The 14,333-nt window shown below is 43.9% G+C and overlaps 2 long non-coding RNA genes across 4 annotated transcripts in view; one reads left to right on the top strand and one right to left on the bottom strand.

Moving 5' to 3' along the window:
* LOC116530869 overlaps positions 1–14,333 on the top strand; it is a 71,964-nt gene that overhangs the window by 30,216 nt on the left and 27,415 nt on the right. The window lies entirely within an intron of this gene.
* LOC116530872 overlaps positions 12,070–14,333 on the bottom strand; it is an 8,145-nt gene continuing 5,881 nt past the window's right edge. For both annotated transcript variants that reach the window (XR_004260164.1, XR_004260163.1), the window contains one exon: positions 12,070–12,502. This is a non-coding gene — a long non-coding RNA (uncharacterized LOC116530872). The remainder of the gene's footprint in view (positions 12,503–14,333) is intronic.

The following is a 14,333-nucleotide window of genomic DNA, read 5'->3' as shown; positions in this document are numbered from 1 at the left end:
GACAAGAGTCTTGCTGTGTTGCACAGGCTGGAGTATCCTGTCGTGATCACGGCTCACTGCAGCCACAACCTTTTGGGCTTAAGTGATCCCCCTGCCTCAGCTTCTGGAGCAGCTGGCTCATGCCACCATGCTTGGCTAATTTTTTTTTAAATTTTTTGTAGAGACAGGGTCTCACTATGTTGCTTACACTGGTCTCAAACTCTCCTGGACTCATATGATCCTTCTGCCTCAGCCTCCCAAAGTGCTAGGATTATAGGCTTGAGCTGCTGTGCTCAGCTCAAACCCCACATTCTCTCTCTCTCTTTTTTTTTTTTCGAGACAGGGTCTTGCTCTGTCACCCAGGCTGGAGTGCAGTGGTACGAACACACCTCACCGTAGTCTCAACCTCCTGGGGTCAAGCGATCCTCCCACTTCAGCCTCCTGGAGCTGAGATCACAGGCATTGCCCAGCTAATTTTTTCACTTCTTTTTCTAGAGATGGGGTCTTTCTATATTTTTCAGGTTAGTCTTGAGCTCCTGGGCTCAAGTGATCCTCCCGCCTCAGCCTCCTATAGTGCTGGGATTATAGGCTTGAGCCACTGTGTCTGGCCCAAACCCCACATTCTTTTCATTCTTTTTTCTTTTGAGACGGATTCTTGTTCTGTTGCCCAGGCTGGAGTGCAATGGTGGAATCTTGACTGACTGCAACCTCTGCCTCCTGGGTTCAAGTAATTCTCAGCTTGGGTTGCTGGGATTACAGGTGTCCACCACCATGCCCAGCTAATTTTTTTTTGTATTTTTAGTAGAGACAGGGTTTTACCATATTGGCCAGGTTGGTCTCAAATTCCTGACCTCAGGTGATCCACCCACCTGGGCCTCCCAAAGTGCTGGGATTGCAGGTGTGAGCCATCATGCCTGGCCCCAAACTCCACATTCCTAATGGCAGCTCTGGACCATACATATTTCACTTCTCCAGGATGACCCTGGAAACGTAATTCTAACCTGGGTCCTATTGTAGCTCTTTCACCAGCCCAACAGCTCCCTAAGTATAGTTCAGCCTGAGAGAAAGAGACAGAGAGACTTCGAGCACTGGGTGTGTGGTGCCTCTGGAGTCAGATAGACTAGAGATGGATTTAAATCCACTTTGTCCTCTATTATCTGTGTGACTTTGCGCAATTGACTTAAGCTCTCTAGGACTCAGTTGCGACATCTGTAAAATGAAGATGATACCATGGAATAATTATAATGATAGTGTATTGAGCACTTTATATTCATTAATACAGTTTATCCCCATACATCTCTAGGAAGGGTACTATTGTAGTTGCCATTTTTCAAGTAAGAAAATTGAGGCATAGAGAAATTAAGCAGCATGCCTGCATTAACACAATTCTTAAGTTGTAGAGCTGGGATTCTGAACATGGAAGCTCGACCTCTGAGCCTGCGTCCTTAACTACTGCACTGGAACAAGGATTGAGGGCAAAAAAACAAACAAACAAAAAACAGACCAGATGCAGTGGCTCACGCCTGTAATCCCAGCACTTTGGGAGGCCAAGGCAGGTGGATCACAAGGTCAGGAGTTCAAGACCAGTCTGGCCAAGATGGTGAAACCCTGTCCCTACTAAAAATACAAAAATTAGCCAGGCGTGGTGGCAGGTGCCTGTAATCCCAGCTACTGGGGAGTCTGAGGCAGAGAATCGCTTTTGAACCCGGGAGGTGTAGGTTGCAGTGAGCCGAGATCATGTCACTACACTCTGGCGTGGGTGACAGAGCGAGACTTTATCTCGGGAAAAACAAAAAAAGCAAAAAAAAACCAACAACATTTAAAGCACCAAGTATAGAGCTTGGCAATCAGTATGCACTCAGTAAATGGCAGCTGTTGCCACTAGGGTAGAAAAGTCTATTTTCCAAGCTGTGTTTCCACATGGGCATGTGGAGGATGTGGCCCTAGGTCAGGGCAGGTCAGGAGAGACACAAGTCTTCTCGCTGACCAGGGTTTGCAAGATGTCAGGGCTTTTTCCACTCCAACTATGTTAGACAGAGTTTGTTGGCAAAAGTCTTGTTTCTTTAATCCCAAAGTTGCCTAACAGGCCCCGAAAGGAAAACACAGGAGCTGGGTGACCATAGGAAGGAGCTCCCTTCCAGTGAGCCAGTTGCTCAAGTCACTTTTCTGACTGCTTCAGAGGAATCTAGCTTTTTGTATTCTGCTGTCTTACTCATTTGGTCAGGGCTCCTGGATAAGCTACCTGGGGAACAAAGTGGGGTCTCTGCCTAAATTGGCACAAGGTGAAGTGTCAGTGCCAAGAAACTAAGGAGACCCTGCAGGGACATGGGGAAACCCAAATCTGGACTTCAGAGGAAGGGAACGTCAAGCCTGCTCTGATTCCTTATCGTGTATACTTTGGCCCTCTGCCTGGGCTTGTGAATGGCTTGGTCAGTCACTGAGCAGTTTTGGCACACCTGTCCCATTCAAATCACCAATTGGTTTAGAGGCAGCATGGCTTTTAGCTAAATGTTTTTTTTGGAGGCCAAGGAAACTGCATTTCACTTTAGCTCTGCCACTTTTTAGTTAAGTTGTGTGATCTTGACAGTTTACTCTTTTCTGAACCTCACTTTTCTCCTTTGTGAGAAAATTATGAGGATCTTTTTTGAGACAGAATCTCATTCTTTTAACCAGGCTGGAGTGCAGTGGTGTGATCACAGCTCACTGTAGCCTCAACTTCCTGGGCTCAAGCAATTTTCTCATCTCAGCCTCCCAAGTAGCTGTGACTACAGGTGTGTGACAACATGCCTGGCTAATTTTTAAATTTTTTGTAGAGACGAGGTCTCTCCATGTTGCCCAGGCTAGTGTGAAACTCCTGGGATCAAGCAGTTCTCCCACCTCAGCCACCTAAAGTTCTGGGATTATAGGCATAAGCCACTGTGCCTGGCCAAATTATGAGGACCAAATAAAATAACATACACAAAGCCCCTAGAACAGCAACTTACACACAGTAGGTGCTCAGTAAACGTTCACAGTCACAGGTTAGGTGCAGTTGGGGGCTGTGGAGAAATATGAAGTATAATCCCTTGCCTTTAAGGAGGTTACAGTCTAGGAGGGGTGAGAAGTAATAAGATAGAAAATCATGTAAATCACAATGTTGGGAAAGCATGTAATATAATACTGGCCAGTTTTGCACAATGATAGTATTTTAGCCAGTGAGGTTTATCTGAGGTACAATTATTGTGAATGGGAACCTTCCCAGTAACGTCAGCCAACAAGTGTTGTGGACTGTGAAGGTTTTGGGAGTTCAGAGGTAGGAGAGCTGCCTTATGGGCTAAGCTGGCCAGGAAAGGCTTTCTGAACAAGCGAATGTTACAGATGTGCAAAGATTGGAGAGGAAGGTGGAGGGACACTCCAGAAAAACATCAGAATGGGGCCAACTAGCATAATTTCAGAGGACAGGGAAGAAAACAGATTGGAACCAAGGGCTTATAGAAGACACTAGAGGGAGATGAGATCGAATAGGTAGGTTGAAGTCAGATGGTAAAGAGCTTTGAATGCCATGCTAAGGAGTTTGGAATTTATCTGAAGGTTTTTGAGGAGGGGAATGACATTCATTTTATGACCTTGATGTGGTCACTTATTGTTTTAATTTCTCTGGGCTTTAGATCCTTCATCTATAAAGTAAGAAGTTTGGATCATGTGATTGTAGAGGAGTTTCTCTGGCTAGAGAGTTTATGGTTTGGATCACCTGAGGTCAGGAGTTTGAGACCAGCCTGGCCAACATGGTGAAACCCCTTTTAAAAAAATTATAAATTAAAAAAAAAAAAGAGACAGTTTATGATTTTATGATACAGGAAGATTATTTTATTTTTATTTATATTCATTTATTTTTTTGAGATGGAGTCTTGCTCTGTCACCCAGACTGGAGTGCAGTGGCTCAATCTTGGCTCACTGAAACCTCTGCCTTCCCGGGTTCAGCAATTCTCATGCCTCAGCCTCCCGAGTAGCTGGGATTACAGGTGCATGCCACCATACCCAGCTAACTTTTATATTTTTAGTAGAGACGGGGTTTTACTATGTTGGACAGGCTTGTGATCTTCCCACCTTGGCCTCCCAGAGTGTTGAGATTGCAGGCGTGAGCCACCGCACCTGGCCAGGAAGATTATTTTAATGATACAACACCGAATTGGTATGAAGGGGAAAAACTGTGGGTGGAGGTTTTATTTAGAAAGCCAGTGAAATAATATCAGGGAAAAAACCTCTTGAAAGAGACTCTGTGTGTGGGTGAGGAAGACCTTTATTGTATGTTATAGGTACTTTGACATTATAACTCTCTTAACGGTTTGAGTTCTGCAACAAACATTTCAGGAGACACCTAACTTGGGGCACCTGGAGAAGTGGAAAAGCTGATAAAATGTTTCAGGAAAGGAGTGATTATTTGGTAGCCTTCAGGTTTATGTCAGCCCTGTTCTGAAATTATCTGAGGAGAGAAATAACATTATTGCTTTTCCTTAAATGTTTTGTACAGTTTTTCAATTTACAAAATAGTTTCCCAGGTATTATCTCATTTGCTTTTCACCAGAGCCTCCTGAGGGAGATTAGGCAGGTGCTTCCTCAGAGTTTTTTTTTTTTTTTTCTTTCTTTCTTCTTCAAATCGAGGCTTCCTCATTCTTTCTTTTCTTTCCTTTTCTCTTTTTTTCCTTTTCCTCCTCCTCCTTGTCCTCCTCCCCCCGACCCCACCTCTCCCTTCTCTTCCTCCTCCTCCTTCTTCTCTTTTCCCTCTTCTTTCTTCTTTATAGAGACAGAGGGTCTCCTCATGTTGCCCAGGCTGGTCTTGAACTCTTGGGCTCAAGTGATCCTCCCACCTTGGCCTCCCAAAGTGTTACAATTATAGGCATGAGCCACCACACAAAAAGTGTCTGAGACAGAGCTCAGTCAATTTAGAGGTTTATTTTGCCAACGTTGAGGATGCACCTGGGGAAAAAGAGAAAAGTTGCAGTATGATCTGTGGCCTTGCTTTTTCCAAAGAGCGTTTTGAGGACTTCAGTATTTAAAGGGGAAAAAGCAGGCAGGAGGAGGAAGAGGAAAGAAAAAGAAAGGCGAGGCTATGCAGTGAGGCAAGCAGTTTCATTCTTGTGAGGCTTTGATTAGCACCCACTGAATTCACATTTTACATGTGAAAAGAAAGGAATGGAGGGGAAGTCAATTATGTATTTATCTAGTGCTTAGTAGTTGTACATTTTACATAAGATAATGTAAGCCTGTGAAATTACAGCTATCTGTTTAGGAACAAAGAACAGGCAGTTTCTGCATGACTCAGTTCCCAAGCTTAAAGTTTCCCTTTGGCTTAGTGAATTTGGGATCCCAAGATTTTATTTTCCTTTCACAAACTCAATGCATTGATTACATTTAAGACTATACCATGTACCTCACAGATGGAATCCAGTAAATGTTTGGTTCTATTCATTCATTCATTGAATTCCTTAACAAGCATGTAGTGTGCTGAATGCCTACTAGATACTAAGCAGTATGTTAGGTACTGAGTGTATTAATGGGAATAAAAACATGGTGGCCTTGAAGGAACTCATAGTCTTATAAGGGAGACAAGTCAAACAGTTACAGAATTGAATGACAGGCATTGGCCAGGCGTGGTGGCTCACACCCGTCATCTCAGTACTTTGGGAGGCTAAAGTGGGCGGATCACCTGAGATCAGGAGATTAAAACCAGCCTGGCCAACATGGTGAAACCCTGTCTCTACTAACAATACAAAAATTAGCCAGGCGTGATTGAAACAGGAGCGTCCGCAAACAATCCTCTCGAACAATGAACTGGGAAGGAAGTGGCAGTTTTATTCGGCCGGGAGTCTTGGCAGACACGTGTCTCAAGAATGAGCTCCTCTGCAAAGAAAATCCTAGCCCTTTTAAAGGCTTACAGTTCTAGGAACTACATATGAGAGGGTCATGATTGATGAAGTAGGCGTGGGATACATGACTAGGTGGGGGTTTGAGCAAGATTGAGTGAGAACAATGCTTTCTGAAAGGTGTTTCTCCATGTTATGCCTGTGATCTATAGGTAGGAGTGTGATTGAGTGTGGGGGCTTAATCTTAACCTCCAGGTCTGGTCAGCAGAGCCAGCCGACCTTGCCACTGACCTCATGCCTTCTATTTCAACTTTTACTTCTTTCGAAATACAATGTAGAAGGCTAAGGGGAGGTGGTCTTAGAAGCTTAAGAGGAAAGGATCTCCTTCCTCATAATGAGAGCTCCTGTAATCCCAGCTACTTGGGAGGGTGAGGCAGAAGAATCACTTGAATCCAGAAGGTGGAAGTTGCAGTGAGCTGAGACTGTGCCACTACACTCCAGCCTGGGCTGGAGTGAAACTCCGCCTTAAAAAAAAAAAAAAAGAATGACAGGCCTTATGACTAAAGGACAAATCAAGTGTTACAGGAGCACAAGGGAGGGTTTCCTAACTCATCCTGGGATGAGAGTGTTGAGAACAGAGAAGCCTTTTCTTTTCTTTCTTTTTTTTTTAAGAGCTAAGTTCGGAAAGAAGAGTAGAAATTGAGAGAACTGCTGTCTAGGCAGAGGGAACAATACATGCAAAGTTGCAAAGTCAGTGATGCGAGGGAGCACCTGTGTTCAGGGAACTGCAAGTAGCTGAGCCTGTTGTCATAGAGAGTACACAGGGACAGTGATTAGAAATAATCAGGGACCAGATTATGAAGAGCCTGGTATGCTTGGTGAAGAAGTTTAGATTTTATCCTCAAGATGACGGAGAACTACACCTAGATTTTAGGCAGGTATTGATATAACCACACAATGGGTTCCTCATGCCCAGTAATGCACAAATAATGACCACAGCATTGCAGTAAAGAAAGAGTTTATGGTGGGGTGGGAGGAAAGAGTTTAATTGACACAAGGCTGGCCACATCACATGGGAGATGGAACTGTTATTCAAATCAATCTCATCTTCAGCTCATAGGTCAGAGATTTTTCAAAGGCAGTTTGGGGGAAGGGGTTGGAGTGGCCATGTGATAGGTGCTTGCTGCTGATGGGTTTGGGTGGAGATGAAATTATAGGGTCTTGAAGCTGCTCTCTTGACCTGAGTTGCTTCTGGGTGGGGCTATAGGAGTGGAGTTGTCGGGCCCAGGTGGAGCTCTGGGTGTCAGACATGCGAAAAACCTGAAAAGGTATCTCAAAAGGCCAATCTACAATAGTGATGTTATGTGTAGGACATATCTGGTGACCAGTCTACAGCTTAGCAGGATTCAGTTGCCTCTCCTTCCCTGATGGCTTTTCATTAACTTTACAAAGGTGGTTGAGTTTTGGGGAAGGTTTCTTATTTAAGCTATTAACTAAATGTTTCCCAAAGTTAGTTTAGCTTAAGCATGGGAATGATTAAGGGAAAGACAAGATGGGGGAGCATGGGCTAGATAAGATCTCTTACTGCCATATTTTTTTTCACTGTTATAATTTTTCCAAAGGCAGTATCATTGACATTAGCAGACTTGTGTTTTAGGGTGATATCTTTGACTGTCGAAGTGGAGGACAGGTTGAATCAATGAGTTGGGGTAAGATGAACGCCAGAAGCAGGATAAGTTGAATTAGCTGTGATTGCTGCTTTCTTCTCTGGGATGCTCCTTTCCATCTTTAGGGACCTTGCCTGTAGTACTTGCCGTAGCACCAGGCAAACAGAAGGCATTTTACATCATGTGTTGCTTAGCTCCACTGCTGTGGCTTGTGCTAATAGTGACTGGACACTTATTTGAAAGTAAAGTGAGTATCCTTTTCCTGTGGTCACAAACCAGGCAAAATTGCTTTCTTGGTTAGAAGTGACATGGAAGACATGTGCGCGCGCACACACACACACACACACACACACATGTATACACACAGACATATATACACACATGTATACACGCGCGCGTGCACACACACACACAGACACACACACACACACGGCAGAGTCTCACTCAGTTGCCCAGGTTGGAGTACAGTGGTGCCATCTTGGCTCACTATGGCCTCCACCTCCCGGGTTTAAGCAATTCTCTTGCCTCAGCTTCCTGAGTAGTACATGTGTGAGCCACCTCACCTAGCCAGAAGATATGTTTTGTTTGACTTGTCTCAAGATGTTTCCATAGGCATTTTCCATTTTGTCAAGTCTTTGTTCCAGAATTGATAGTGGGTACCTTTAGGGCAGGAAACATATTTTTATTCATTTTGTAGTCCCTGGTCTTATTACAACACATGATACATACTAGGCAATGATAGATATTTGTTTCATGAATTTGAGATTCATTGTTTTGGATTTGAAATGTATTTTGGCCAGGCATGGTGGCTTATGCCTGTAATCCCAGCACTTTGGGAAGCCAAGGCGGATGGATCCCATGAGATCAGGAGTTCGAGACCAGCCTGACCAACATGGAGAAACCCTGTCTCTACTAAAAATAAAAAATCAGCCAGGCATGGTGGCTCAAGCCTGTAATCCAAGCACTTTGGAGGCCAAGGCAGGCGGATCACCTGAGGTTGGGAGTTCAAGACCAGCCTGACCAACACGGTGAAACCCTGTCTTTAATTAAAAAAACAAAAACAAAAAACGAGCCGGACGTGGTGGCACATACCTGTAATCCCAGCTACTCGGGAGGCTGAGGCAGGAGAATCTCTTGAACCCGGGAAGCGGAGGTTGCAGTGAGCCGAGATTGCGCCATTGCACTCTGGCCTGGGCAACAAGAGCAAAAAAACTCCGTCTCAAAAAAAAAAAAAAAAAGGAAATATATTTCATGAAATATGCTGTAAATGTTGATTAGGTGCTCAGATTCCCCCTTAAAATCTTTTAAATCTAGAGCCTAATAGGGGTGCTGGGCATATCTAAGGCTTGAGAAGGAGGAAAAGGGAGGAATTAGCAGAATGGAAATAAGTTACTTCTCAGAAGTATTTAACAGTTGAACTGAAACAGTTTCAGAAAGATTCTGGGCCAGAGGGTTTTAGTAAGACTTATTGGGGAGATTAGGAAGTTCTGAATTCCTTTTGCTACCTACTGTTATACAAATGGTTTTTGTCCTTCCTCATGTACTTTAAACTACGTTTGGCTGGCCCAGTGGCTTATGCCTGTAATCCCAACACTTTGGAAGGCCAAGGTAGGAAGGATTGCTTGAGGCCAGGAGTTCAAGAGCAGCCTGGGCAACATAGCAAGATCCCCATCAAAAAATTAGACAGGTGTGGTGGCATGCATCTATTGACCCAGCTACTTGGGAGGCTGAGGTGAGAGGATCACTTGAGCCCAGGAGGTCAAGGCTGAGTGAGACATGATTGTGCCACTGCTCTCCAGCCTAGGTGACAGAGTGAGACCGTGTCTCTGGAAAAAAAAAAGGAATAAAATTGGCAGGTGCAGTGACCCATGCCTGTAATCCCAGCACATTGGGAGGCTAAGGTGGGAGGATCACTTGAGCCCAGGAGTTTGAGAGCAACCCGAGCAATGTAGTGAGACCTTGTCTGTACAAAAAATAAACAAAATTACCTGGGCCTGGTGGCGCACACCTATAGTTCCAGCTACTTGAGAGGCTGAGGTAGGAGGATCACTTGTGATCCCAGGAGGTTGAGGCTGCAGTGAGCTGAGATCATACCACTACACTCCAGCCTGGGCAACAGAGTGAGACCCCATCTAAATATAAATAAATAGATGGCAGTTAAACTAGATGACTTGCCATGGTTTCCTGATTCTTTGTCTTTTTACGTTTCCTTTCTTTGTTAGGAATGTTTCCTCCTTTATGCCATTATTACCATCCTTCAGTGCCCTGCTGAAATGCTTTTCACGAAATCCTATGGAGAAAATATCTCTCCCTACCCAAGTCATCTCAATTTTTAGACCCCCTTGTGGTACTTAATGCTCTCTACCTAGAATTATATATGGGTTGTCATTCTTACTCACACTAGAAGGAAGGAATCATCTGTAATTTAGCTATGAGTATTCCAGAATATCTAGCACAGGTCTTTGTAAATGCTGAATAGACGATGTGGCTGAGCTATATTACTATATTAGTGTTCTGGTTACTTTTACTTGTCAACCTAGCTGGACTATGACATGCCCCAATATTTGGTCAGATATTATTCTGGGAATTTCTTTTCTTTTTTCTTTTTTCTGAGATGGAGTCTTGCTCTGTTACCCAGGCTGGAGTGCAGTGGTGCCATCTCAGCTCATAGCAATCTCCACCTCCCAGGTTCAAGCAATTCTTCTGCCTCAGCCTCTTGAGTAGCTGGGATTACAGACTCATGCCTCCACGCCTGGCTAATTTTTGTATCTTTAGTAGAGATGGGGTTTCACCATGTTGGCCAGGCTGGTCTCGAACTCCTGACCTCATGATCCACCTGCCTTGTCCTCCCAAAGTGCTGGGATTACAGGCGTGAACCACTGTTCCCAGCCTATTCTGTGTATTTCTGTGAAGATATTTTTGTATAAGATTAACATTTAAATTGATAGATTGAATAAAGTAGGTTGCTTTCCCTAATATGGGTAGGCCTCATTCAATCGGTTGAAGGCCTGAATAGGGCAAAAAGACTTATTCTCCCTTGAGTAAAGGAATTCCTCCTGCCTGACCACTTTCAGACTGGTATATTGTTTTTTTCTGTTTCCAGACTCAAACGGAATCATCAGTTCATCTTGGGTCTTGAGCCTTGCAGGCCTTTGGACGAAACTATACCACTGGCTCTCTTGGGTCTCTAGCTTTCCAGCTCACCTTGAAGATCTTGGGATGTGTCAGCCTTCATAATTGCGTGAGACAGTACTTTATAATATTTATGAAGGTCTTTTTATGTACAAACACACACACATCTTGTTGGTTCTGCTTCTCTGGAGAACCCTACTACTCTTGGGTTCTAAATTGTAGAAATATCCCAGGAAAGGGAAAAGAGTTTTATTTACCATTCCTGGCATGGGATTTACATGAGGCACACTTTAAAAATGATGCTTACCTTTGATATCTTTTCATCTCTCGAACCCTTTTTATGAACTCTTCTCCCTCTCCTAAGATTTAAACCATATAGGACTTTGATGCTACCTTTAACCCTCAACTTTAATATCGGATCCAGGCTATCTTGTCCCTCATTTATGGCCCAAATTTCCCCTGCTTTTGAGACATTTTCCCAACCCTACCCCATTAAAGCTCCCAACTCAGTGTGTTAGATGGAAGCTAGGTGGTCGGGGAAAAGCAGCTTGTACAAGTGATTCATGTATGGCTGAAAGCACTGTAATCTTCTCAGAATCATTTGCTAAATGAATTGAATGAAATACTATGTAGTTTAATAAAATGGGATGAAAATTTTAGGGGAGTTAGTCAACCCTACCTGGAGTCAGTCCTATGGTTAGCATTCCGATGCGCTTACTGCTTTGACAGATTATTCCCTTTTCCATCTTTGAAACCACAGTTTCTCCCAAAACATTAACAAACAAGCACTCCCACGGAAGTAGCAATGGAGATTCTACTGCTAATATAAGAAGAGAGAAAGAAGGAAACGATTTGCAGTCTCCAGTGGATTTTTATAAGTTTGCAACTATTTATAGTTTAGAAAGTCCAATTTTAAAAGAATATGGTTTGTTTAAAAGATGATGAGAGAATCAGTAGTTTTATTTTATTGTTTTTGAGACGGAGTCTCGCTGTGTTGCCAGGCTGGAGTGCAGTGGCGTGATCTCAGCTCACTGCAACCACCAACTCCCTGGTGTAAGGGACTCTCCTGCCTCAGCCTCCCAAGTAGCTGGGATCACAGGCACGCACCACCATGCCCAGCTAATTTTTGTATTTTTAGTAGAGATGGGGTTTCACCATGTTGGCCAGGATGGTCTTGATCTCCTGACCTTGTGATCCGCCTGCTTTGGCCTCCCAAAGTGCTGGGGTAACAGGGATGAGCCACTGTGCCCAGCCAGTAGTTTTATATGATATGTTGTCACAAACAGAGAAAAGACCTGGTTGTAGGAGAGCAGATTTGAATGTGGTATGGGAGCCACTGTGTTTGAAATGTTTGTAAGTCAAGTCTGTCATGAAGCTGGTCTGGCTTAAAATACTTAGCATCTATCTTATCTTCAGCTAGCCCTTCCCTTCCAGATTTTGAAACCAGCTCAGTTGTCCCATAGGACTAATATTTATAGTTTTTTTTTGATAAACATAGAAATTGGCCTTCTTAAAACTTTAAACTTACATTTGTCTCCTCTGAGTTCCTTCCTCAGGAAACCTACCCTTAGGCAAGAAACTGAAACTCATCAGATTCTCACACCCAGAGACTGAGATAACAGACTCCTCATCCATCATGACTACTTCCCTCCCTCTTCCTAATTCCTGTTTTCCCACCTTCCCTGCTATATAAACTCCCCAATTTTGGTCGCTCAGAGAGACGGATTTGAGACTTTATCTCTTGTTGTCCTTCAGTGCACACCCACTGCAGCACCTGATTCACACCTTCCTTCCTGGCAATAGTTGTTGACCCAGTGACTGGCATTCTGTGAGGCAAACCACAGGACTAGGCTGAATGCCTGATATTTCAGTAATAATTTCCTGTGAGAAGGAAGGAAGTAGTTAGAAGAAAGAGCATGATCATAATAGAAAACTAAAAACTCCTGCATCTATTTCAATATTTTAATTTTTAAATATATTTAAACCTGTCTTGTATTAGAAATATTCCTTTTTTGAACTCTACTTCTCTTGCTGGCTTCTACCGTATCACTCTCTTCTTTTTTAATAAACTAACATTTATTTATTTATTATTATTATTGTTTTGAGATGGAGCCTTGCTGGAGTGCAGTGGCACAATCCCACTCACTGTAACCTCACTTCCCAGGTCCAAGCGATTCGCCTGCCTCAGCCTCCCTAGTAGCTGGGACTACAGGCACGTACCACCACGATCGGCTGATTTTTGTATTTTTAGTAGAGACGGGGTTTCTCTATGTTGGCCATGCTGGTCTCGAATTTCTCACCTCAGGTGATCAGCCGGCCTCAGGCTCCCAGAGTAATGGAATTATAGGTGTGAACCACCGTGCCTGGCCTAAACTAACACTTAAAAAGAGTTGATAGTTATTATCTCCATTTACTTGTCTCCCATTTTCTCCTTTTTTTTTTCCATTTATTTATGTCATTGCATTTTAGGTTTTGGGGTACATGTGAAGAGCATGCAAGATTGTTACATATGTACACACGTGGCAGTGTGATTTGCTGCCTTCCTCCCCATCACCTACATCTGGCATCTCTCTCCTTGCTATCTCTCCCCAATTCCCCACCCCCCACCGTCCCTCCCCTATTTCCCCCCAACTGACCCCAGTGTGTAGTGCTCCCCTCCCTGTGTCCATGTGTTCTCATTGTTCAACACCCGCCTATGAGTGAGAACATGCGGTGTTTGATCTTCTGCTCTTTTGTCAGTTTGCTGAGAATGATGGTTTCCAGGTTCATCCGTGTCCCTACAAAGGACACTCATTGCAGCACTGTTAACAATAGCAAAGACCTGGAACCAACCCAAATGCCCATCGATGATAGACTGGACAGGGAAAATGTGGCACATATACACATGGAATATTATGCAGCCATCAAAAACGATGAATTTGTCTCCCATTTACTCCTAAGCATCCTGGAGTAGATTTATTCCTGTTTTGAAACCAAAACTACTCTTACCACGGTCACCAATGATGACACTTGAAAAATAGAGTGACCCCTTCTCACCCTTGTTTTATTTGGTGTTGCAGTACACTTACCACACTGTTCACCAGTGCTTTGCTTTGGGGCTGCTGCCCTGGCCCTCACTCTGTCGGCTTCTCTTCTGCCTCCCTTGCCATTCGTTTCGAGTTGTCCTTACCACATTCTTGATGTGTCCATTCCTTAAATGTCAGTGGTTCTTAGGGATCTGTCCTTATGTCCTCTCTCTCTCTCTCTCTATGCATGTTCCCTCTGTGACTTCAGTTATAAATGATAACTGATGAATGGCCCATCTCTCTCTTTCTCTCTCTCTTTACATGGAGATGGGGTCTTACTCTATAGCCCAGGCTAGAGTGCAGTGGTGTGATCATAGCTTACTATAATTTTGAACTCCTGGGCTCAAGCAGTCCTTCCACCTTAGCATCCCAAAGTGCTGGGATTATAAGTGAGCCACTGTGCCCAGCTAATTAAAAACTTTTTTTTTTTTGGTAGAGATTGGGTCTTGCTGTGTTGCACAGGCTGATCTTGAACTCCTGGCTTTGAGCTATTCAGCCACCTAAGCCTTTCAAGGTGCTGGGGTTACAGGTGTGAGCCATTGTGCCTGTCTTCCATCTCTCTCTCTCTCTCTCTCTCTCTCTCTCTCTCTCTCCCTCTCCCCCACCCTCTCTCTCTCCCCCTCTCCTCCTCTCCCCTTCTCCCACTC

Source organism: Sapajus apella, unplaced genomic scaffold, assembly GCF_009761245.1.
Source record: "Sapajus apella isolate SASKATOON/1434 unplaced genomic scaffold, GSC_monkey_1.0 scaffold68, whole genome shotgun sequence".
Lineage (NCBI taxonomy): Eukaryota > Metazoa > Chordata > Mammalia > Primates > Cebidae > Sapajus > Sapajus apella.
This window is presented reverse-complemented; position numbering and strand designations above follow the sequence as displayed.